Source organism: Electrophorus electricus, chromosome 6, assembly GCF_041902795.1.
Source record: "Electrophorus electricus isolate QZ-2024a chromosome 6, ASM4190279v1, whole genome shotgun sequence".
Lineage (NCBI taxonomy): Eukaryota > Metazoa > Chordata > Actinopteri > Gymnotiformes > Gymnotidae > Electrophorus > Electrophorus electricus.
Window position 1 is genome coordinate 15,962,366 of NC_137502.1, and position 27,334 is coordinate 15,989,699.

General features: G+C 41.6%; 1 long non-coding RNA gene across 1 annotated transcript; it reads left to right on the top strand.

Annotated features, from left to right (window-relative positions):
- The first annotated feature begins 1,900 nt into the window (after positions 1-1,900).
- Positions 1,901-8,384, top strand: LOC145658549 (uncharacterized). The gene is made up of 2 exons (XR_014124131.1): positions 1,901-2,234; positions 7,760-8,384. It is a non-coding gene; the product is annotated as an uncharacterized LOC145658549 (long non-coding RNA).
- Positions 8,385-27,334: the final 18,950 nt, after the last annotated feature.

Consider the following 27,334-nt stretch of genomic DNA (forward strand, 5'->3'; position numbering starts at 1 on the left):
GTATTTGTAAAGGAAGGAAAATAAAGCCTAAAATATAAAATAGAATTTGTCTGGGTAAAAAATAAACACGATTATGATTATATACAAATTACAATTTAAAAATTTTCCAGTTCAGTGTGAAGTTGTGCTATATAGCGCAGTGCAAATAGCAAAATATGGGTGTGTAAGAGTGTGTATGATGTTATAGTGAACAATGGTCCAGTCCAGTGGGGGAATCCAGTGAATGAAGATTAGTCCCATCAGTTGCCCTGGTTCAGAGCCCGAAAGGCCTGTGGGAAGAAGCTCCTCCTCAGTCTCTCTGTGTTAGTCTTCAGGGAGCGAAAGCACTTCCCTGACCTCAACAGGGAGAAGAGCCTATTGTCAGGATGGGTGGGGTCCTTCATAATCCTCCTGGCCTTGGTCTGGCACCACTTGTAATAGATGGTCTAATTACTAATTGGTATAGATTCATATAATGGGCATTTTTAAAATCATATACATTTAAGAATAAATAATTTAACATCAACATAAATTTCATTTTTATTTGACCCTTAGATTAGGGGAGACTCTAGGCAACTGCCTCAGTGTTATATTGTAGTGGGTAATGTTTCAGCCTCTCCAGTGTGGGACCGGGATTCAATCCCCATCCCAGCAAGTGCTCTATACTATACCAATTAGAGTTTTTGGACAAGAATACTAACACTACACTTACCTACCTCTGCAACATGATTGAAAATTGTAAATTGCTCTGGATAAAAGTGTCTGTCAAATGCTTAAAAAGTAAAAAAAAATTAAATATCAGTAATCGTGATGCTTACAAAACATTCCACAAATTACCTAGAATAGGTTTATAATAGATACAAACGCTGCAAAATAATAATGGAGACCTATTATACCCCTTTATATTCCCTGGGGTCTTAATGAAATATGTATGACGTGATTGGCTTAATACTTCTAGGATCAATCACCAAAGCACCCTTCTCAGCCGGTTAAAACAGCCCTGTTAGAACAACCAGTTTGAATGCCTGTGCCTTTAAATGACAATAAGCCACTGCTCAAACCCACCCCTTCCCCCCAGCCCCTCTTCTACTTGAACCCTGAGAGAAAGTCTGTATTCAAAATAGCCTACTGCATACTACTTGCATACTGACCCAAAAGATCTGGTCATGTCCTGGAATATTTGGCCCCAAATTAATATGGTGTATGAATTATGGGACCAAAATACATTTTCCAGTACGCGAAAGATACCTGGATGTTGTAAAGGAAATACTATGTGCTTCAGTGATTCACATACATTCAGCAGTATCCTGTTCCCTAGGAAAAATGTTTATGTAAGCAAAGAACTTTAAGGGAGTGAGACCGTAGATCAGATAAGCAGGAAGATGTCTCTCGTTTTATTGCCTGCAATTGCTTTACTGCCTGCCATTGCTTTATTGCCTGCAATTAAGGGATGACAGTCAAGCAAGATTCTTACCAGCTGGCCTGAAAGAGATAAGCAACGCTTAAAGCTGAATGGTATATGAGCCATAGCAACAAGAGGCAGGAAGTCTGTGATTGGTCTAGGCATACAGTTAGAATTGTATATCAAGCAATGCTCTGTATGACTCGGGGCTTCTCTTGGTAGTGAGCCCCACACTCTGTGGAATCTTTCTTTTCTATTAAAACCTTTTTTACTTATTATCCACATCTGACTCCCCGTTTCATTGAATTTCCACCACAGAATTTGGCGTTGTCGGCAGGATCAGCGAGAGGCACCATGCGGAGCAGCGGTGACTAAACTTCGAGGACGCTCCTCAGAGAGAGAACTGAGCTGGAGAAAGAGGGAAACCCACAAGAATATGGGAAAGTACCTAACCAGGGAGTGACGTCCCGCTTGACTCCGGTGGTGTGCTCCGCCTGATCTAACGAACAGAAAGTAAGTGGTGAAGTTCAGTAATTTAATCCTAGAAGAAAGTGACATAGTGATCCGCCTGAGTCTACCCTGGGGTGGGTCTGTAAAGTAGCATAGTACATGAGATACTAGGGCTTAAAAATAGGGTCTAGAGGATTCCGGAGTCTGGGACTCCGCCAGCCTAAGAGAATAGGCACACTGAGTAGACGTACTAGTGTAAGAAATAGGCCCGGGTCGAAAGAACACCCCGTAGGGAAAGGAGTGGACTCAGTATACTAGCACGATTTGCTGGAGCGGAACTAATCCATATCGGGGGTAGATGGTGTGGATAATAAGATAAGAATAGGAAAATTGTAGAGAGTAGGTAAGTTTCCTTTGTTCTTTTGTTGCCTGGATCCAAAAAAAAAAAAAAAAATTGTTGTTGTTGTTGTTATTATTATTATTATTATTATTATTATTATTATTATTATTATTATTATTATTATGGGTGCGGGCAACAGTAAGGAGTATGAGTTCAGTAAGGACAAGTTCTCCTGTAGCCTACTCTTTCAAATGAATAAGGACTATGGGGAACATGTAAACAAACATCCCATTTTGGATTAAATATTACGGTTTTAATGTCTCAGGGACTCTAAGTGTTGCATACCTGTTAAAATTAATTGAAAGAGTTAAGGTTAAGCCTAGGGAAGCTGATAAGAAAGCGCGGAAATATTTTGATGAGAACAGTGAAGACATGCTGGAAAAGGCAAAAATGTGGTTAGAAGAAGCTGAGAAAAGGCAGAAGCAGCAGGTAGGACATAGAAAAGGTAATAATGAAGTCTCAGTGTGTTTCTTTAGCTGATCCTGACCTCGATGCCGCCCCGCCGAGAGCCACCCAGCTGATTCAGCAACCACAAGCGCTAGCAAATCCACCTCCTTATCCGCAACCAGGAACTTCATTAACACCAAAGCCGTCTCCATATGACGAATTAAGACGACAACTGGAGGCAATAACCTCACCAGTGGCTCATCGCACTCGAAGTCACACCACTATAAAGGCATCTGCAGAGCCTGAGGTAGGCTATGCCCCACAGTTCCCGATGGTGGAAGTGTCAGGACCTGAGGGAGTGATTATGGTCCACCGTCACTGGACTGCAGACGACATCATGAAAGCGGCCGATGGCCTGAGCAAGCCAGGTGACATCGGCGGACGACGCTTCGGACAAGAACTGATGGCATTCGTGCAGTCCTGCAGACCAACACAGGCTGAACTGAGACGGTTGTTGATGATTCGACTCGGACCACAGTATAACCGCATTGATAGAAACTGGGTGGATGGAGATGTCCGTCTCCACCTGCCTGAGTGGAATGCACCGCCCCAAGGCCAACCTGACCTGAATGGCCCATACAGAGAGATGATAAGAGGACTCATCGAAAGGGTGGAAACAGCCTATCCAACCACCATCAACACCGATGTGATAGCATCATGCAAACAGAAAGATGACGAACCCGTCGCTGACTTTCTCGTCCGTCTGACGCGTGTCCACACTGACCATTGTGGAATTGACACACCAGCACAACGAGCAGCAGGACCTGGAGAAGTAGGTGCATGGGAAGCTCATTTGAGAAACAGCTTCCTAATGAATATGAGAAAAGACATCAGCGATCTCATTAGAAAAAACTGCATAGGCTACAGCAGAGCTCCCCTATCTACTATTGAGGAGCATGCCAAGCATCATGAGACAATCCTGGGGAAGAAAGACGCCAGACGAGAGCGTCAACGAGCAGATACCACACACCAAGCGATGCTGACAATGCTCCAGACGGTGGGAGATCAAGGAGAAGGCCGCCGACGAGGAAGTAGTCGTGGCAGGGGACGTGGTCGCGGAAGAGGCAGAGGCAGAGGAAGAGGAAAAGGAGGAAAAATTGATTGGATGAAAGAGCAGGAATGCTACAACTGTGGAAAGCTTGGACATTTTGCCAGAAACTGTCCGGAGGAGGATAACTCGTATGACGGGGGCACAGATCAGGATCCCACAATCCACGAGTGACGGGCAGTGGAGAGGCAGGACAGCAGCGGACCACTGAGTGAAGACAGCAAAAGGGAAGTGACAAATTTAAATTACCAACTATTACAGCAGATTAGTAAAGGGCCAAGAGGCCTCCCCGAGGTAACTGTGAAAGTAGAGGGAAAAAATGTTAGGTTTTTGGTTGACAGTGGTGCCACCCACTCAGTGTTAAAAGAAGGATTAATAGAATGTAGAATGAGACAAGGATATGGGATAACAGTAATTGGAGTGGGAGGTCATCCCATTGATGAAAGGATGTCCGAGCCTCTCCGATGTAGTTTAGGGAAAAGCCAATTTAAAGTTTTTTGATATCAGAAACCTGTCCAATTAATTTGTTAGCTAGAGATTTAATGTGTAAACTTGGGTGCACAATTAGCAGCAACCCAGAGGGGTTGTTTGTTACGTGGGAAACACCTACACAGGGAGTCCAGCTAGAGGCAGGAGCCCCTTTGTACGTGTATGAATTGCAGTGCACTGCGGGGGAAGTACTAACACATTTTATGACTGAAGTTACTAACACGCTACCTGGTGAGCTGACAGTTAAACAAAGTGATTCTATTCACTGTACAATGAAGGTCCATGAGGGATGTGACGTTGATTTTGAACAGAAATTTGACTTAGGGGGCAGTGACAGTTTGATTATCACAGCCATAGCGTGGGACTGCGAGTGGGCTGCGGGAGTGGTGCAGCTCTCAGCTAAACAGAAATCTTTATATTCAATCTCACATGCCACACCTCATGTGTCGCTGGCTAGTGCACATGTTGACCCAGACTGGCAGAGAGTAGGGTTGTGGACAAAACGCGTGTTGAGCGCAACTGATTGGATAAAAGAACCCCAGTGTAAAATTATGTACAGCCCAAGCATAGACGTGTGGAAAATGCCAACCCCGTATAGGCTAAATTGCAGAAGGGGGGTCGAGCTTGTAAGTCCAAATATAGTAATTATGGTATCCTCTGTTACCCTCTCAGAGGAAGAGGAAGAGGAACTGAAAACAGTTCCTGCAGGGTTATGGGCACAGGGAAAAAATGATGTGTGCTTAATAAAAGGATGTGAGCCTGTCCACATCACCCCAAAATCTGATTACAGACCACACCAGCACCAATACCCTCTAAAACCAGAGGCAGTGGAGGGCATCAGGCCTGTGTTCCAATCATTAAAACAAGCAGGAGTTATCGTACCATGCCCAGACTCACCAGTACGTACTCCAATTTTCCCAGTTAAGAAGCCAGGGAGAGATGAATGGAGATTTGTGCAGGATTTGCAGGCTGTCAACGCGGCAGTACACCCTAGAGCCCCAGAAGTTCCAAACCCGCACACCATTCTCTCTCAGATCCCACCAGACAGTAAGTGGTTCAGTGTAGTTGATTTGGCCAACGCTTTCTTTAGCGTACCTGTGCACAAGGATAGCCAATTTTGGTTTGCTTTCACTTTTGAAGGAAAGCCATACACATTCACGAGATTGTGTCAAGGGTATTGTGAATCACCAACCATTTACAATGCCGCCTTACATCGAAGCCTAGAGGCTTTAGAACTCCCTAAGGGAATAGCCTTGCTGCAATATGTTGATGATCTTTTGATTTGTGGGAGAACACGAGAAGCGTGTAAACAAGCCACGGTGGCACTGCTACATCATTTAGCAGGGGAAGGCCATAAGGCATCCAAATCCAAATTACAGTTCTGTAAGCAGCAAGTGCATTTTTTAGGACATGACATCACTGAGCAAACGCGCATGCTGACTAAAGACCGAGTGAATGCCATTTTGACTATACCAAAGCCCATGACGAAAAAACAACTGTTGTCCTTTTTAGGAATGTGTTCCTATTGTAGGACATTCATACCATCCTATGCAGAACATGAGGGACCACTCAGAGATATAATACCGACCAAAGGGTCAAATTCCTCACAGCCGGAATGGACACCGGAAGCTGAGGCGGCCTTCACAACACTGAAACAGCTGTTACAAGTCATGCCAGCGTTAGGCATTCCCGACCCAAACAAACCATTTGAACAGACAGTGGATGTTAAAGGGCAATATATGACAAGTGTATTGACACAAAAACATGGGGACAAACAAAGGCCGGTGGCCTACTTCTCAGGAAAATTAGACAGTCGCAGCAGGCCTACCTTTATGTGTAAGAGCTGTGGCAGCCGCCGAGAAGGCACTAGTGGCTTCCAGAGATATAGTAGGCTACGCCAAGCTTACCCTACATGTGCCTCATGCAGTGTCAAGAATACTGCAAGATCAAAAAGTGGCACATTTGTCCACTCAGCGATGGCTTAGGTACCACACTGCCTTATTAGACATGCCAAATGTTACTGTGAAACGATGCACAACTCTAAACCCCTCCACTCTATTGCCTACAGAGGAGGAAGGAGAGCCCCATGACTGCCAACAGGTGTTAGAAATTGCAACATCTCCCAGAATAGATTTAAAGGAGGAACCAATATTTAATGCGGACCTGGAATTTTTTGTGGACGGTTCAGCTAAACGTGACTCTCAAGGCACTAATCGAGCAGCATATGCTGTTGTGTCACACACAGAAGTGGTGAAAGCAGAACCACTCCCATCTAATTACTCAGCGCAGGCAGCTGAACTTGCTGCACTCATATATGCGTGTAAACTAGCACAAGACAAGACCGTGAACGTCTGGACCGATTCCCGGTACGCGTGGGGAGTAGCACATGACTTTGGGGCCATTTGGAGACATCGCAACTTTCTCACCAGCTCAGGAGCAAAGATAAAGAATCACCACCTAGTAGCAGAGCTGTTGGAAGCAATTCAACTACCAAAGGAAGTAGCAATTATAAAGTGCGCTGCACACACTAAGGCGGATGACGCCGTATCAAAAGGGAATGCTTATGCGGATAAAGTAGCTCAACTCACAGCGTTACAACCGCTCCATACACAAATGGCACAAGCAGATACCGAAACCAGAATATCTACTAAAGATATCCAAAAACAAGCCACTCCACGAGATTGTGAAATGGAAAAAAGGGGGGTGTAAACAAATAGGCGGGATATGGGTACACCCAGATATGAACAAACCCTGTCTCCCCACAGCTTATATGAAAGGACTAATTGAGATTGCTCATGGGAGGAGTCACATGAGCAAAGGGGGGATAGTGGAGAGTATAACGAGACATTGGTATGCACCAGGAATAAACACACACACCCAAAATTTTTGTTCCCGATGCTTGGTATGTGCACAAAACACACCACACCGAGACAATCATACCAAACACGCACCCGCCGGACACCTGCCGCCTATTGAGCCATTTCAACATTGGCAAATAGATTTTGTAGAACTAACACCAGCTGAAGGAAAGAGGTACATGCTTGTGTGTGTGTGCATGTTTAGCAAGTGGGTGGAGGCCTTCCCAATGGGAAAACAAGATAGTGATGCAGTAGCAAAAGCGCTACTGAGAGAAATTATTCCCCGGTGGGGGTTACCACGACGAGTTTCCAGTGACAATGGGACACCCTTCGTACACGAAGGACTAAAAGCTCTGACTAAATACCTAGGGGTAGATATGAGAAAACACTGCAGCTATCACCCTGCTAGTGCAGGGGCAGTAGAACGGACAAACGGCACCATTAAAGGAGGTCTAGCTAAATTAACGCAGGAAACAGGCATGAATTGGGTAAAATGCCTTCCCCTCGTCCTATGGCAATGCCGAACCAGACCGCAGGCACGAACAGGCTTATCAGCTTTTGAGATAGTGTTTGGACGGCCTCCCAACACGGGGATAGGACCGCCCGACTGGGATACTAACCTGATCAATGAATCACTTTTGCAGTATTGTGTGTCTCTGCACAAATCTCTCTCCCATGTGTCTAAGCAGGTGAAGGCAGTCCTTCCCGAGGTGACGAATACTCCACTCCACACCCACCAACCAGGTGATTGGGTGCTGATAAAGGACTTCAGAAGGAAGCGGTGGAACCAGCCCAGGTGGAGAGGACCATTCCAAGTGCTACTGACGACTAACACCGCCGTCAAGACCGACGGAAGAGCGACATGGGTGCATCACACGCATTGTAAAAAGGCACCAGAAACGCCACCGCAGGACTAGCAAGATGCAGCACCTCCTGTGGATCAGCCTGATACTATCACGCATCAGTGTCATTACATCTAAAGATTGGTGTATACAAAAGTATGGAGGAGTAGAATTGGACTATATGGTGGGCAGTTCTACTGCATGGACTTTTGACTTATGTGACGTAATTAATTGTGCAGGAAAGAATTCATCATATCACAGATATGATACATACTTATGTTGGGATAAGGATAACTTCCATGTTTTTGCCATAACTGAAGATTTTAGTTAATGATTGTATGAGAATCAAAGGGGGGAAATGTAAAGGAAATACTATGTGCTTCAGTGATTCACATACATTCAGCAGTATCCTGTTCCCTAGGAAAAATGTTTATGTAAGCAAAGAACTTTAAGGGAGTGAGACCGTAGATCAGATAAGCAGGAAGATGTCTCTCGTTTTATTGCCTGCAATTGCTTTACTGCCTGCCATTGCTTTATTGCCTGCAATTAAGGGATGACAGTCAAGCAAGATTCTTACCAGCCGGCCTGAAAGAGATAAGCAACGCTTAAAGCTGAATGGTATATGAGCCATAGCAACAAGAGGCAGGAAGTCTGTGATTGGTCAAGGCATACAGTTAGAATTGTATATCAAGCAATGCTCTGTATGACTCGGGGCTTCTCTTGGTAGTGAGCCCCACACTCTGTGGAATCTTTCTTTTCTATTAAAACCTTTTTTACTTATTATCCACATCTGACTCCCCGTTTCATTGAATTTCCACCACAATGTCTAATTTCACCAAATATTCCAGGACATGACCAGATCTTTTGGGTGTACTGTATCCAGTCATGCAACAGTGGCGAAAAATCTTACCCAAGTGTATGGAACCATCATACATTAATGTAGCCTTGTAGTATGCTTTGCATTTCTTGCATACTGGATACTATACTGCTTACTACTACAGGGACCAGTATACAGTATATACTGAGTGCAGTATACAGCATGTTGTAGGCTCTTTTGAACAGAACCAAACATTACTGCAAGAGAAATTATAGGGGTGCAGCCATACAGTGATGTGAAAAAGTGTTTGCCCCCTTCCTGATATCTTATTTTTGTACACGTTTGTCACACTTACTGTTTCAGATCATCAAACAAGTTTAAATATTAGCCAAAGATAACACAAGTAAACAGAAAAGGCAGGTTTTAAATGAAGGCTTTTATTATTAAGGGGAAAAAAATCCAAATTTATCCACTGCACACCTCTCTTGCCTCAGTTAAGATCAGTGTTCATGACTCCACCATAAGAAAGAGACTGGGCAAAATGGCCTGCATGGCAGAGTTCCAAGACGAAAACCACTGCTGAGCAAAAAGAATATAAAGGCTTGTCTCAGTTTTGCCAGAAAACATCTTGATGATTGTGGAGGAGATCCCCAAGACTTTTGGGAAAATACTCTGTGGACTGACGAGACAAAAGTTGAACTTTTTGAAAGGTGTATGTCCCATTACATCTGGCGTAAAAGTAACACAGCATTTCAGAAATGGAACATCATACCAACAGTAAAATATGGTGGTGGTAGTGTGATGGTCTGGGGCTGTTTTGCTGCTTCAGGACCTGGAAGACTTGCTGTGGTAAATGGGACCATGAATTCTGCTGTCTACCAAAAAATCCTGAAGGAGAATGTCCAGCTATCCATTCGTGACCTCAAGCTGAAACGCACTTGGGTTCTGCAGCAGGACAATGATCCAAAACACACCAGCAAGTCCACCTCTGAATGGCTTAAGAAAAACAAAATGAAGACTCTGGAGTGGCCTAGTCAAAGTCCTGACCTGAATCCGATTGAGATGCTGTGGCATGACCTTAAAAAAGCGGTTCATGCTCAAAAACCCTCCAATAAGGCTGAATTACAACAACTCTGCAAAGATGAGTGGCCCAAAATTCCTCCACAGTGCTATAAAAGACTCATTGCCAATTATGATTGCATAACTGAAATGCTTGATTGCAGTTGTTGCTGCTAAGGGTGGCCCAACCAGTTATTAGGTTTGGGGGGCAATCATTTTTTCACACAGGGCCATGTAGGTTTGGATTTTTTCCCCATTAATAATAAAAACCTTCATTTAAAAACTGTATTTTGTGTTTACTTGTGTTATCTTTGTCTAATATTTAAATTTGTTTGATGATCGGAAACATTAAGTGTGACAAACATGCAAAAAAAGATCAGAAGGGGGCAAACACTTTTTCACACCACTGTATATGTCTTAACCAAAGTCAGCTCCTGAGTTGTCAAACTTCATTCTACACACACTGACATATATATATGTACACACTGCAAAGCATGCCCACATGCTAAATTACAGACAGCTGTAAAACACATTTTCCTCTAGCATTACATGCTAATGTTGCTAACACATAATTGGAACACAACTGCAACCTTGTTACATTTACTCTCACATTATTCACCTGTTGATAAAGTTCATCTGTCACAAATTCAACTAATAAATTGATAGGATTTGTTTTATTGTGGATCCTGCAACAAATAACCCAAGAAACACCAATAATATCTTTAAAATTATATTTATAACCTCAGGGTTAAAGTTAGCTAGTGCTAAATGACCAAAGAAACACATAGCTAGAATAATAATTTTTTAAAATAAGTTACTTACATTTCCCTTATCTGCACTTTAGCTTTGCACAGTTGATATTCATCCCAAAACTTAGCCCTGTATTATACTAACCCAGGCAGGTAAAGCATTTTGACACAAAGTTGTTAGTACACACATACAGGTTTTTGTTGATGGTAGCTGGGACATTGCCATCAAAAATAAACTTTATCCACTCAGATCTTCTGTCCTCTGTTGCTGGGGGCCAGTGTAGCATTTTGTGTCAGCCTGTGTAACAGAGCAATTCCCGTACTTAGCTCTTAATTTCAATATAATGATATTGGGTCTGGCGTGTGTGAGAGAAAAAATGGCTACCTTTGTAAAAGTAGTTCTCAAACCATGGGTAGAGATACTCAGATTGGGGGCAGTATAATGCTAATGACTGCCCTCTTGTTATAAAAACGGGAGCCAAATCTGAATGGCTGTTTTAGCCTGTTTTCTGATGTAGGCTGCCTGTAAAGTGGACTTGGTTGTCTTATCTCACAATTTGTGGTTTGGTAGGCACTCAAAAGATACCCAAACGGATCGTTTAAACATTTTACAGTTTAAATGAAAGTTATTTCTTCATCATATACATTTTTCAAAACATATTATTAAAGATAAAAAAAAAACCATAAACCTCCCTTTGTTATGATCAAACTTTTATTTACTTTCACTTGATAGCATTTAATATGCATGTGGGGGGGGTGGGTGCAATACAGTGACAGTGCTTGTCTATTTGGCCATGCTGGGATCAGACTGGTCATTCTATTTGACTTTTCTTCCTCCTTTCCTTAATTTATGGTGGGTTTCATTTTCTTCATCATTCTGCAGCTCCTTTTCTGCCTTTTTCTTTCTTTTTCATCATTTTCCCTGTTTTTTCAGCTAACCAACTCATATATGATTTTTTTTTCTTTATTCGCTTTGTGATTTTCATTTGTTTCTCTTCCTCCTTTCTCTTTCTTTCAAGTTCTTTTTCTGCTCACTAAACCTCAGGACAAGTTCACAAAATTGCCTCTTTATCTGCTGAACAAAGTTCTTCTTTTTAAATGTTATCTCATACATCTCTTCTTTGTTCTTCTCTTTGGCCCTCATTATACCTTCATCAACTGTTCTTATTTCTTCTTTCTTCTGCTCCTTCTTACTTTGTATCAAAGCTTGCTTTTGCAATTTTAAGACATTTTCTTCTCTTTTTCTCTCATCCCAAACTGCTTCTTTTTGCTGGTTGTCATGAAGTGATGCATAGGATGTGGAAGGCTTTTCATCATCAATCACTGGGGCTGGGCCCTCTTTACAGTTAAGCAGTGCCCATAGCAAAAGGGAGGCCTTATGCTTTTCTTCTTGTGGTGTCCCAAGATGTAGTGAACTAAGTGAAGAAACACCCATCTTACACAGATTCCTTTTAGGGAGAGCTGAAGACTGATCAATCTTGGCTTCAGCAGTCTTGGCTTCAACAACTGCTTCAACATCAGTTTCCTGTGTCAAATGAGACCAGTAGAGGAAATAATGGACCATTACATTTTCTGCAAGTCAATACAATCAATCAAGGTTTATGAACAAACTGGAAAAAGGTGCATCTATGAATTTGTCAAGGATAATAATAATTATGTTGAAATAATATTAATAGTATTATTATTGTTGTTGTTGTTGTTGTTATTATTTATATTATTAACAACAACAACCTGAAAGGACACTTGTGAACAAACCACATTTTCTTGACACAGCCTGCTCAAATTAACATAACTGAAAACTTGAATAAGGTACACTAAAAATATTGATGTTATAAAAGGAACAAAAAGGATAAAATGTTGGCTTCGTCAAGTCATCATATGCTGAAAAATACAGGGAAAAAACATAATGTTCAAATCAAAAATGACAGAAAAAGTTCATGTTTGCACAACCTCTTCAATGGTGCTCAGCGATGTCCTAAACTTTCTCAGTTGATGAGCCGAATGCTTTCTATATTGTTTACGAATCCTCTGGAGAACTGCTCCTTGGTGTGGTGTCCCAATTTGTGAATGCTTTTGGAAGGTTGAAGGTTGACTCTTTATGACAGTTTCTTTGGACTTCATACTTTGGATCAACTTGTTCTTTTGTAACACTGAGTCGTCTTCCACCCAGCTTTTTTTCTGCTTAGTCTTGGCTTTTGCAGGCTTGGTTTCAACAACATTTTCAACATCATTCTCCTGTGTCAAATGAAACCAGTAGAGTAAATAATGGAATGTTACATTTTCTGCAAGTCAATGCAATATATCAAGGTTTATGAACAAACTGGAAAAAGTGGCATCTCTTCATTTATCAAGGATAATAATAATTCTGCTGAAATAATAATAAAAAACTATAATAAGAATAATAAGAAGAAGAACAATAATTAGTAAGGGATACTTGTGAACAAACTACATTTTTTTTGACACAGTCTCGTCACATTAACATAACTCAAAACTTGAATAAGGTACACTAAAAATATTGATGTTATAACAAGAAGAAAAATGACAAAATGTTGGCTTTGTCAAGTCATCATATGCTGAAGAAATACAGGGGAAATTAGATGTTCAAATAAAAAATGCTAGAAAAAAGTTCACATTTGCAAAACCTCTTCTATGGTGCTCATCAGTGTCCTGAACTCTCTCAGCAGACCCTCCGAGTCCTTTCCATATTCTTTATAGATCCTCTGGAGAGCTGCCACAATCATCTGACTATGATGCAGTCTCTCTTGACAAGCCTTGAGCTCAGACTGCAGTGACTTCCTTTCTTTCTCCCACTGCTTAATTTGTTCAGTTTCATTTTCTACATTTGATATTTTACATGTATCCATGTTTCCAGTCTGTTCTTGTTACCTAGAGAGAGACATGTTTAAAAGTTTGATTTCAGTCTTTATTTTTGTAAGAAAGGTCTTATGCATGTAAGAATACAGATCATAAATGAAAACTATTATATTTAATTTGGCCCCTGCTAGCATGCCTGTCTCCATCGATTCCCTGTCTCATGTTATTGTTTCATTTTCTGCATTCCTGTTCCAGTCTTGTTAACTGTTCTTTGTTAGCCCTCATGTATATGTGAATTAAAACCCTTGGTTTTCCCCTGTTAGTGCTAGTCTTTGTAATTCCTAGCCTCAGTCTCTTATCCATCCCTCTTTGTTCTCTGTAGTTGTATGTAATAAGCCCTGTCGTGCTTGTTCTGCTCGTATTTCTTAGCCTGCTCGTGTAGTTTGTGTTCCTTATTGTGGCCTGTTTGCCTATTCTCTATCGTGTGTTTTTTCTCGTTTGTTTACTATGTATTCCCGGACTCTCCGCACTGGCTCATTGACCCTGGACTGTGACTATGACTCTGATTATAGATTTGCCCTTAATAAATCTCGCTCTTCTCAGCGTACGCGTCCGCCTCGTGACCGCTCCACGTTACATAATTAAAAAGGTGTTGACCATATGTATTATTCATAAATCTTTCGTATAATCGTAATCACTTTAACCGCCTATTGGTAATACATTTTTGTTAACCGAAAGGCTCGTGATAGGTATATTTATTCCTTTTAAATCCTTTTTGAAATGTAGAGTTTATGTCAGCATCGTTTGGAACGCTTTCGCACCAGCCGGCAATTTTAAAGACTTACCTTAAGATTCTCTTGAGATATTGTGGAGTAACTTTTAACGCATTTCAGAAGAGTTGCATTTCAGAAGAGTCTGTAATTGTATTGTTGTCTTCTCGCTAGGTTACATACTTCTTCGCAGCCCCAGTTTATTATCTACCTATTACGACATAATACTATTGTTTGTTCCATTTAAAATCAGCTCCGCTTAATTCTTAGGCACAGTCCCAATGTTATTTCAAACACCTAGAAACGTTTCCCTTTCACCACGGTGTCTTCTGGTCAGATTTTAGAAAACTTTTTAAAGACTATTATGCTATTTTAAATGTAATTTGAGACCATATTTGAGTTGAGAATATACAAAAAGGAAATTATTTTTGAATAACAAATATTATTTTGTAAACATGGTCTTTGAGTAACAGATATTTTCAGACTAATGCTGAAGACTCATCATTTTGAAGAATGGTATGTGAACACTGAATAAACTAAGTGGACACTGACACAAAAATCTGACCAAAAAATACATCTAGCTAGCTAAATTAGGCAGACTCAAAAACACTGAAACAGCAGGGTCTTGAAAACTCACCAGAGCACTGCTATAATTTTTTTTAAATTATAGGCTATTTTTGTTGTTTTGCTTTTTTGTTTATATAGGCATGTGGTTTGGCCAGCCACATGCAGTGGGAGGACCTCCGTTTGTGGCACACACCTGTACCTCGTTTCGTCTGTGTGTATTTAAACTCATGTCAGTCATGTCATGTTTATATATTAATAAATATATATACGCGGACCACCACGCATTACAGAAATCGGCACTCGGGCCACCCCGCATTACAGAAATCATTTGGAAGCCACAAAAGCTAGCTCTTAGTGGTGAGATGAGCTGATTGAAAGCTTTTGTGGAAGCACTAGTTTCTAATGAAAAATACTATTTAAATTTCGAAGTGCAGTGAACCATTTTCTGCTTTCTCCCACATGTTGAATTTTTCTTCTCCATTCAGATGTTTTTTTTTTTTCACTTTGAAAAACATCCTATACACCTATACACACAGTAGCTATCACTATATATATATATATATATATATATATATATATATCCATCCAACATGCATAGGAGCTATCACTTTTTTGCTTGCCCCAGTCTGAATTGACATATTTATATAATTACAAAAAAACAGGGGTTACACTACACTAAAATCACTAAACATAATTCAGTTCAAATCAAATCAAAGATAATTTGTCACATTTATAGTCATACGCAGTATAACTGGCAGTGAAATGCCTTTGTTGACTGCTCTGCCCGTAAACCAAGGAGCGATACAGAAAAATATACAGATCAGTGTAATGTAAGGTTAAACTGAAATAAATCCTAAAATGTATTTGTAAAGGAAAGAAAATAAAGCCTAAAATATAAAATAGAATTTGTCTGGGTAAAAAATAAACACGATTATGATTATATACAAATTACAATTTAAAAATTTTCCAGTTCAGTGTGAAGTTGTGCTATATAGCGCAGTGCAAATAGCAAAATATGGGTGTGTAAGAGTGTGTATGATGTTATAGTGAACAATGGTCCAGTCCAGTGGGGGAATCCAGTGAATGAAGATTAGTCCCATCAGTTGCCCTGGTTCAGAGCCCGAAAGGCCTGTGGGAAGAAGCTCCTCCTAAGTCTCTCTGTGTTAGTCTTCAGGGAGGGAAAGCACTTCCCTGACCTCAACAGGGAGAAAAGCCTATTGTCAGGATGGGTGGGGTCCTTCACAATCCTCCTGGCCTTGGTCTGGCACCACTTGTAATAGATGGTCTACTTACTAATTGCTATAGATTCATTAGTGAATTACGGATCAAGGCCAAAAGTTGCTATTTTGGAGACTTGACTGATGAGCTAATGTGTGAGCGAATCGTGTGTGGCATAAGTAGTGACTCACTGTGAAAATCTCTGCTGGGAGATAATGAGTTGATGCTCGCAAATGCCATTTCTCTCTGTCGCATTCACGAGATGACTGAACAAAATAACAAGATGCTAGCCACACAAGCTACCAGTGTTGATGCAGTAATGCCCATTTTGAATAGAAAACATCAGTCAAAACCCCGGTCTTTCGTCCAGAACATCTCGAACTGCAATAACTGTGGGCACAGTCATGTAGCTAGATGAGATAAGTGTCCAGCCTTCGGACAACAGTGTCGTAACTGCGGAAAACTTTCAAAAGCTGTTGCAAGTCTAGACTATGGAGTCACAGAACTCTACCCAGTAAAGCTCTCAAACCACGTGTGCATGAAGTGGAAGTAGAACAGCCCACAGAGTGCGGAGATGTAATGTTTTATGTAGATGGCATCGAGGTCACCAACTGCGTCGACTGTCTCAACTATACGGCTTCTGAAAAAGATGAAGGATTCGTCACAATACCCATAAATGGCAAGATCACCGAAATGAAAGTCGACACAGGAGCAAAATGCAACGTAATGTCGCTAGGGACTTTTAACTAACTAACGGGGAACAATTAGTAAGGCTAAAGGAAACAGCCAGCCTCGTAGCTTACGGAGGCACCACGATTAAGATCGATGGCATGGTCGTACTGTCATGCTGCTTAAACGGGCAATACCATTCCCTGCCCTCCTTCATAGTCAATAAAGAAGTGCAACCGATACTAGGTTTTTGTGCATGTATGAGCATGGGTATAGTCAAAATGAGCCCAAAAGTCCATCAGGTCAGCATGGACAGCAACGCAGATTTTAACAAATTTTCACCAAATATAAAGACCTATTCAGTGATGAGCTTGGAAAACTCCCAGTCACATACTTTATGACAGTAGACCCCAGTATACAGTCTGTTATCTGACCAGTGCACTGCATGCCTGTCATGATGCAAGATAGAGTCAAAGCGGAACTAGAACACTTGCGGAGTATTGGTATCATAACTCTAGTCACCGAGCCTACAGACTGTGTCTCCTCAATGGTGACAGTACATAAGAAGGGCAAGCAGGAAATTGGACCAAAAGACCTCAACACAGCACTGAAGAGACCCCATCACCCTGTGCATAGTGTTGAAGAAGTAGCAGCCCAGATGGCGGGAGCAACAGTATTTTCTGTCCTAGATGCTAAAAACTCCTTCTGGCAGATCCATCTAAACAAAAAGTCTTCAATGTTAACCACATTTAGTACTCCGTTTGGGCGCTACAGGTTCCTGCGAATGCCGTTTGGCATCAGCTCTGCTAGTGAAGTGTTTCAGCGCTCCATTGAACATCTGTTCACGGGCCAGCCATGTTCTGTCATTGTCGACGACATCATCATCGGAGGCCGAGGAATAGCTGAACATGATGCCAACTTGAAGAAAGTACTCAATCGTGCAAGAGAAGTCAACCTCAAGCTGAATCCAGATAAGTGCAAGTTTTGTCTGGACCCAGTAAGCTATGTAGGCCACATCTTCACAAGTGACGATTTAAAAGCTGATCCTTCCAAGACTGCAGCAATCGTCAACATGCCAGTCCCCACAGATGTCTTGTCACTATAACGCTTCCTAGGCATGGTCAATTACCTTGCCAAGTATATACCAAATTTCAGTGACATCGCAGTGCCCCTGAGGAAACTAACCCACAAAGAGACTGCAGGGTGCTGGTTCCAGCAGCATCAGGAGGCATTCGACTGCCTCAAGGCATGTCTGTCCAGTCCAACAGTATTGGCGTACTATGATGTCAGACAGTCAGTCACACTCATGTGCGATGCTTTATGCTACGGACTCAGAGCTGCATGTTTGGAAAATGGCAGACCAGTACCATTTGCATCACGTGTCCTCACAGACACAGAGACACAGTATGCTCAAATAGAAAAGGAGCTCCTGGCTGTTTGCCTGCACAAAATTCAGACACTACATAGGTGGCAAAGCAACAATTGTTGAGACAGACCACCAACCTTTAGTGACTGTCATGAAGAAGCCCATTCACGCAGCCCCTGCTCATCTTCAGAGGATGCTGCGCAAGCTACAGAACTATGACCTCAATCTGGTGTACAAAAAGGGAAAGTACATGTATCTAGCAGATACACTTTCAAGAGCTCCAAACATGCAAACCCCGTCAAGTCCTGCCGAGGACGATGCCTTCGAATTTATGTCAGTTTGTTACATCTCCACAGCTCGTCTCGAGGAGCTTAGAAAGCACACAACAAAGGATGACACACTACAAGACCTCAGTGCAGTTATTCAGCAGGGATGGCCTGTCAGAGAGCACCAACTTCTACCAGCCGCTGGTCCTTTCTTCCCGTACAGGGATGAACGCACAGTGGTGGACAACATCATAATGAAAGGCCACAAAGCAGTCATTCCGCAATCCCTGCACAAAGAGTATATCAACATTGTACACAGGGGGCACCCAGTTATCGAAGCGACCAAGCGCAGGGCTAGGAGTGTAGTCTTCTGGCCAACAATGTCAAAAGACATCATAGAGAATTTACACTCATGCACAGTATGCAACAGCACCAAGTCTCACAAACAAAGAGAACCTCTCCACCTCCAACCCATCCTAAGTCTTCCATGGTCCACAGTGGCTGCGGACATCTTTGATTGGTGTGGGAAACATTACCAAGTGCTCGTGGACTCGTACTCTGGTTGATGCGAAATTGACCTTCTCTACAACATGATATCGCATACAATCATCTCTAAACTGAAAAGACATTTCTCAGTCCACGGTACGCCCCACACCCTTTTCACTGATAATGCTAGACAATACACTAGTCAACATCTCAAAGATTTTGCTGAACAATGGGATTTTGTCCACATCACCAGCAGTCCTGAGTTTCCCAGGTCAAATGGTCTTGCAGAAAGGGCAGTCCGCAGTGCAAAACAACTCATGGAGAAATCACACAGAGACGGTACTGATGTCTTTCTCAATCTTCTAAACCTCATGAATATCCCCCGTGATCCTATACTAGGGTCTCCTGCTGAGCTGTTGATGTCACGGCAGACACGCGCAGCCATTTCAGTAAGTACCAGACTCCTAGAGCCTGTCTGCAAGATCACCCAGCAAGTCAGTGCGCAACTTCTCAACAAAAGACTCACTTTGAAACGCCACTATGATAAGTCAAGCCGCCCACTATTGCCGCTAACTACAGGTCAAGTGGTTCACATGCAAACACTTAAAGGGTATGACCAGCTTGGAATGGTGATAAAGCCCTGCGAGGAGCCATGTTCATATGCCATTCAATCCAACTGAAGAACATACAGACGGAATCGCCCAACACATCCTCCCTGTCAGAGAGCCACCGACCCAACTTCATGAAGATGACCCAGACTCATACAACACCAGCATACAACAATACAACAATGGACTGTGTTCCCATTGCGTGATTCCCCACTGGGAATGCTGTTACACCTTATACAACGCGCTCGGGTCGTGTCTGCAGACCCGACCCAAAATACATGCAATGACGTAGTTTGATGTTAAAAAAAAAAAAAAGGAAAAAAAAGAGTGCGATCTTATTTTGTTCATAGTGGTTTGAGTAATAGGTTACTTATGCAACTAGCTCAATTGTTCTGCCTTCTTCAGGAGGTACATGTACTAAAGGGAAGGGATGTAGAGCATTTGAAAAAATGTCCTGCTACAGGCTGGACCAATGAGCATGCAGGAGTCTGCCTGTGGCCAGATAGATATAACGTATTTGTAAGACATGACTGGTGTGCTCACATGTTCTCTTGCAAGGTTGTTAATTAAAAGTTAATACAACGGTCTATGTGGAGTTGCATCGTCATTTGGTACAATGACTTTACAGCTATCTCAGTTGACTGAGTGAATTTCTCTTCTAGCTCTCTTGTGCAGATGCAGTGAATCGAGTGAGTTTTTTCCACTGATCTAACATGGATATTATTTCCACTGATATAACAAGGAAACAAACTGAAATATAACCGTGTTAACCAAAGGAATTTCATTTCTGACATTTGAATGGGCTGACAGCACAGACACATGTCTGAAGCATAAAAGTTTAGACCACACAATTTCAAATTCAAGACAATTTAAGACTTATTAATCGTATTAATAATATACAATTTCAAATCAGTAAATTAAATATTTCCCCTAACAGTACCAAAACAGTAAAGTTGTAAAATGTTAAATACTTACAATAACACAACGTTAAAGCAATTATTTTTAATAGGCCTATTCAGGAAATTAAAAAGCCAGGAATGGGATTTAACAATACAGTACCATAATACCAAGATTTAGCAATAGTCATAGAGGTGCAGCCCTACATGTTTGAACCGGAGTCAGACCCTGGGCTGCTCTGATGTCACACCTCTGATTATTCTACACACACAAACATACATACCTACACAATACAAAGCGTACTGTAACCCTTAGACGTATGCAGGTGCTCCAATAATGTGGAGGTGAGAAATTAAAATTAGCACATTATTCGCCTTTTAACTTGAGACGTGAATAGAGAAAACTAGATAAATGAATAAGGAAATAAATTCCCCTTTGAAATTTAATTTTATAATTGTCCAACATAAAAGGTAGGGGTTTTCCTTTTTTAACTTCCCATTCTTTTCATTTTTCCTTTTCTTTTGACCCCTCTGTGTGTGTGACACTTTCCCGAAGAGAACGCCTTAGCAGCTACATGAAGCACATGGAGTGGCTTGAGATAGCGAGCCATCCAGTATGTCTACGAACCTGTGATTCGCGAACCCGTAAGAAGAGATTTTTCATTGTGCATGCATCATTGGGGTAGGACAGAACAGTTATACACGTACTGTGTTTTTTCCTAGGATTATTTTTCGTAAGGATTTTCAATTTTCAGTTTTCATTTTTGAGCCTCGCCATTCAAACAGAACTTTGCGATATATGTATAGGTGTGCATATAGTACTGTTATTGGTATTGTGTGTATTTGTAGTGTGTATTTCCTTCTTTCATTGAAATTGATTGTCAAAATGTATGTATTTTTTGTTTACATTTTTCATGGGTAGAGTGAATTAAGTGTAGGTAAACCAACTGATATCGATGGTAATACATTATTAGTCAAAAATAATTGAAATGAAAAATTAAACCACTCCACTTTTTAGAAGATTTTCGATCAGAGAAATAGAAAAACTACAACAGGAAATTAATTTCTTTCTACCACCACCACCCTTTCTCTTTGGTTCATACTTAAGGTACTTAGCCATAGTCTCCATTACCTGCGTATGTGTTGTTTTGTATGTATTGATGAGAGTATCTAAAGAGAAACAACAAACCATAAATTAGATTACTGTCTGAAATGCTGTACACTTTAGCTCATGCATGGCAAATCCTGTGTACATTGCAAACCATTTTCCAGAGCTGTAGTTGTTTAAGTAGGGTCACATTTTACATCAAACCTTGAATGTTAGGGAAAGCAAAGTGCACAAAGTTTAATTTGTTAAGCCAGAAAACCCACTTAGATGTGGCAATGGATTTATTGTTGCGTGAGTATCACTGTTACAGCCTCTTAGAGATTCTGCATAAATTGCTATTCAATCTACTGATGGGCTGGCATTTCAGATGAAACTGTGTGTTTAAATGTATGAACTAATTAACACAAAACCAGACACAGGTGAAAGTAATAACAGGTGTGGAAAAAACGGATGAGGGGGCGGAGAAAACTAAACCAAGAAACGGAGCAACCAGGAAGCAAAGGAAACAGGGAAGTCAGGAGGGTGGCCATTCGTGACAATAATCACTTGAAAGAAAAGAAACTGGCCATACCAGTAAGCACCAGTACTGTCAACCTAGCAGGTTTATCTTACTGACCAGTTGAATTTATTTGATTTGGACATATTTTCAAAAAATGATGGCTGTGTAATCAGTACTCTTAAATGTGCACCCTTTGTACAAATATCTCTCAACAACAGTAAATATTTTTGTCAAATGTACTTGGGCTAAATTTGTTATTGTTTAGCCAAAATATTACATTGAATACTTTAAATATATTTGTGCTTTTCCAGGACTCAAATGCCATGATGGCTAGGAGGAGTCTAAAGTGCAAATGTTAGAAGCTGCAATTTTCCCAGTCTCTGTTTTGTCGTTTTTTGTTTGTTTGTTTGTTTTGTTTTTTAAATAAGTTTTAAAAAGTAGTGATAATTCAGACTGTGTTTATCCAAATGTAGAAAATTTCACAATTTTTACTAAGCAGTCCCAAATTGTAATTTCCCATTAGTAACTTCAACATAAAATTGGTTGTTCCAATTAATCTATCTTCCAATTCAGTTTTTGACACTTTGACTTCTAGTGGACAAACATCTTATTGAAACATGAACATTTTGTTGAAAAGCATTACTCTAGCATAATAGATGTAGCAATACATATATACAACTTGCTATTTGCTGGTCGTCCTTTAAGAGCAATCAGACCTAAAACTATATCTAGATGTATCTTTAGCTTAAGCTTCTTCACGTGGCTGCTATGGTTCAGTACTTAAAATGCAGGTAGATTTTTGGCATATGTGTTCCTAAGGACAGGCTCACCTCTTTCTGTATTGATCATGGGCAGCCACTTTGCGGGGTCTGTTTTTGCTGCAAGACTGGGAGTCTGAGGAACTCCACTGTCTACATGAGAAGGACTCAGAGGGACTCCAATTGCTGTGAGAGGACCTACCCCTCTGGCTGCATGACAGGGACTCACTGGTGCTCCTTTTCCTCCTCCTCTGCCTATGTGAGAGGAACTCATACAGGCTCCTCCTCCTCCAGCTGTGTGAGAGGGATTCACTGGGGCTTCTCTTCTGGCTGTGTGAAAGGGTCTCATTGGGGCTCCTCCGGCTGTGAGAGAGGGACTCATTGGGACAACTCCTTTGGCTCTGTGAAAACGACTCAGAGGGATACCTTGGATTCTATGAGAAAGTTCCAGAGGGGCTAATTTGGATTGAGGGGATGTCATTTGTAACCCCATTCTCTGCTCATTAAAGAAAAAATATGACATAACATTACGTGCAGCAGAATGTGTTAATCTGTCCACTTTATTTCACCTTAAAACAGTGTATATTTTTAGCATGCAATTCAAGCATACTAAATAGGTCTGACAGTCAACAATGGATTGAAAACATGAGAGACCAAATACCAAAATCTTTTTTGCAACATGCAAGACAACAAAGAAAGCAAGCAAATGTCATCATCTTTCATGAGAAATATACCAATACTACACTTATATAAATGCATAAACAGGATTCCTGTTTAGTAGCAAAAATGGCTGAACATATCCACCTACTAAACTGGGAAGAACACAGGGAAGAAGAAGGTGACCATCTATGATAGAACAGGCAACAGCCAATATGAAGACTCATATCACTACTTTAATAATGATAAAAAAAATATAAAAAAAATATAATTATTTGAAGTGTCTTAGAGTCCTGCTTATGTTATCAGCCTCAAACATTCCAGGATCCATGTGTGGGGCACTGAATCACAGGCTTTCTTGTAATCAATCCAGGCAGTGCACAGGTTGGTCTGTCTGGTCAACTAGCCTCAGAACTGTTGAACTGTTATGAGACTCTCTCTTTATAAATAGATGTTTACTTTTCCCTATGCCTTATGTCAGTTATTCAAGCAAATCTTATACCTATGTCTTAACCCTCTCATAGTATTTACAGTCTAAACTTTAACTGTGTGCTTAATGACATACATACAGGTAGCAGTCTACTGGCACCATTATTCTATGAAAAGTATGATAAGCCATGACCTATATATCAGTACTCCTTAAACGTGCTCAGACACACACATACATTATCTCTCCCAGCCTTTTCATTTGCTTTTCATGTTTACGTTTACATTTAGTACTTTTAATTTTAAAAAATTACATGAAATGTATATGCTAGTTCTCTCTCTCTCTCTCTCTCTCTCTCTCTCTCTCACATACACACGCACACATGCACACACACACATCCTTAGCTTATGTGCTTGCATGTCTGCCAATTCAGGAAAACACCCCAGCCAGGAGAAAAAGCATTGAGCCTGGAAGAAGAGGATTTGCCCATATAGCCTGGTCTCCTCATTGCAGATAAGAAGTGAATGACATAATTAAAAAGGTGTTGACCATATGTATTATTCATAAATCTTTCTTATAATCGTAATCGCTTTAACCGCTTATTGGTAATACATTTTTGTTAACCTAAAGGCTCGTGATAGGTATATTTATTCCTTTTAAATCCTTTTTGAAATGTAAAGAGTTTATGTCAGCATCGTGAATACCGGGGCTAGATGATCTGCGCAGGCTTTGAGGACCCTCCCGCAGATACCGTCTGGTCCCATCGCCTTCCTGGTATTCACCCTTTTAAACACTCTGCTCACGTCACTCTCCGTGATGATGAGAGGGCGCTGTTCTATGGTGGGCCCCGCGCATGTGCCATCGACTGCGCCGATAGTGCCATTAGCACTAGCGCCGTTAGCATTTGTGCTGCTAGCATTAGCGCTGCTAGATGTAGCCTCGAAGCGAGCAAAGAATGTATTCAGCTCGTTCGCCAGAGACTCATCCGCACTCATCAGTCCAGAGGGTGGGCTCCTGTAGTCCGTGATCATCCGTAGCCCTGCCACAGGGATCTAGAGCCACTCTGCTGGAACTGTGTCTCTCAACCATACTAAGTGCAGCGTCCCGGTGCTGTGCCTGAAACTGTGTGAGAGCCTCATGAAGTTCACACAGTGCAGTGTCCATGTTAGCCTGAGGTGAGATGTACACGGTGTTGATGATGACCGAAGTGAACTCCCGGGGAAGGTAGAAAGGACGAAGCTTGAGGGCGAGCAGCTCCAGGTTGGGTGAGCAGGAGCAGGCGAGAGTAACAACATTGGCATTGTTACACCAGCTGTTGTTTACCATCACACACACTCCGCCGCCTCTCGACTTCCCCGAACGTGCCGTCCTGTCCATGCGGTGAACCGAGAAGAACTCGGCCGGCTGAATAGCGTGGTTTGGTACCGCTGGGTTCAGCCACGACTCGGTGAAGCAGAGGAGATTGCAGTCCCGAATGTCCCTCTGGAACTTTATCCTGGCCCGGAGGTCATCGAGCTTGTTGTCCAGAGACTGGACGTTGGCTAGCAGGATGCTGGGTAAGGGAGCTCGGTGTGCCTGAGCCCTCAGCCTGTTCCTGACGCCGGCTCGCTTCCCTCGAGGCCTTTTCCTCGCGCCGCGTCTTTTGTTTTCCCTCAGGATCTCCGTCGGCCATTTTGGGTCCAGGGTTACAGACGGCTTGAGGTGAGTGCTATGTAGATTAAGAGAAATAAGGTCGTCTCTGCTGTACGAGATACGTGCCGTGGTGTGTAGAGAAGGGCTGCGGAGAAATAAGGGGTAGCGAAAAGGATAGTGAAAAGAGCGAAAAAAGTGCCAGGTGTGGACGGAGCAGTCGTGACGGAAGCCGACCTCACCGGCGCCATCTTACAAAAGGTAAAATAGATGGGCTAATTACTAATTGGTATAGATTCAGATAATGGGCATTTTTAAAATCATATATATTTAAGAATAAATAATTTAACATCAACATAAATTTCATTTTTATTTGACCCTTAGATTAGGGGAGGCTCTAGGCAACTGCCTCAGTGTTATATTGTAGTGGGTAATGTTTCAGCCTCTCCAGTGTGGGACCGGGATTCAATCCCCATCCCAGCAAGTGCTCTATACTATACCAATTAGAGTTTTTGGACAAGAATACTAACACTACACTTACCTACCTCTGCAACATGATTGAAAATTGTAAATTGCTCTGGATAAAAGTGTCTGTCAAATGCTTAAAAAGTAAAAAAAATTAAATATCAGTAATCGTGATGCTTACAAAACATTCCACAAATTACCTAGAATAGGTTTATAATAGATACAAACGCTGCAAAATAATAATGGAGACCTATTATACCCCTTTATATTCCCTGGGGTCTTAATGAAATATGTATGACGTGATTGGCTAAATACTTCTAGGATCAATCACCACAGCACCCTTCTCAGGCTGTTAAAACAGCCCTGTTAGAACAACCAGTTTGAATGCCTGTGCCTTTAAATGACAATAAGCCACTGCTCAAACCCACCCCTTCCCCCCAGCCCCTCTTCTACTTGAACCCTGAGAGAAAGTCTGTATTCAAAATAGCCTACTGCATACTACTTGCATACTGACCCAAAAGATCTGGTCATGTCCTGGAATATTTGGCCCCAAATTAATATGGTGTATGAATTATGGGACCAAAATACATTTTCCAGTACGCTAAAGATACCTGGTTGTCTAATTCCACCAAATATTCCAGGACATGACCAGATCTTTTGGGTGTACTGCATCCAGTCATGCAACAGTGGCGAAAAATCTTACCCAAGTGTATGGAACCATCATACATTAATGTAGCCTTGTAGTATGCATTGCATTTCTTGCATACTGGATACTATACTGCTTACTACTACAGGGACCAGTATACAGTATATACTGGCTTGTCTCAGTTTTGCCAGAAAACATCTTGATGATTGTGGAGGAGATCCCCAAGACTTTTGGGAAAATACTCTGTGGACTGACGAGACAAAAGTTGAACTTTTTGAAAGGTGTATGTCCCATTACATCTGGCGTAAAAGTAACACAGCATTTCAGAAATGGAACATCATACCAACAGTAAAATATGGTGGTGGTAGTGTGATGGTCTGGGGCTGTTTTGCTGCTTCAGGGCCTGGAAGACTTGCTGTGGTAAATGGGACCATGAATTCTGCTGTCTACCAAAAAATCCTGAAGGAGAATGTCCAGCTATCCATTCGTGACCTCAAGCTGAAACGCACTTGGGTTCTGCAGCAGGACAATGATCCAAAACACACCAGCAAGTCCACCTCTGAATGGCTTAAGAAAAACAAAATGAAGACTCTGGAGTGGCCTAGTCAAAGTCCTGACCTGAATCCGATTGAGATGCTGTGGCATGACCTTAAAAAAGCGGTTCATGCTCAAAAACGCTCCAATAAGGCTGAATTACAACAACTCTGCAAAGATGAGTGGCCCAAAATTCCTCCACAGTGCTATAAAAGACTCATTGCCAATTATGATTGCATAACTGAAATGCTTGATTGCAGTTGTTGCTGCTAAGGGTGGCCCAACCAGTTATTAGGTTTGGGGGGCAATCATTTTTTCACACAGGGCCATGTAGGTTTGGATTTTTTCCCCATTAATAATAAAAACCTTCATTTAAAAACTGTATTTTGTGTTTACTTGTGTTATCTTTGT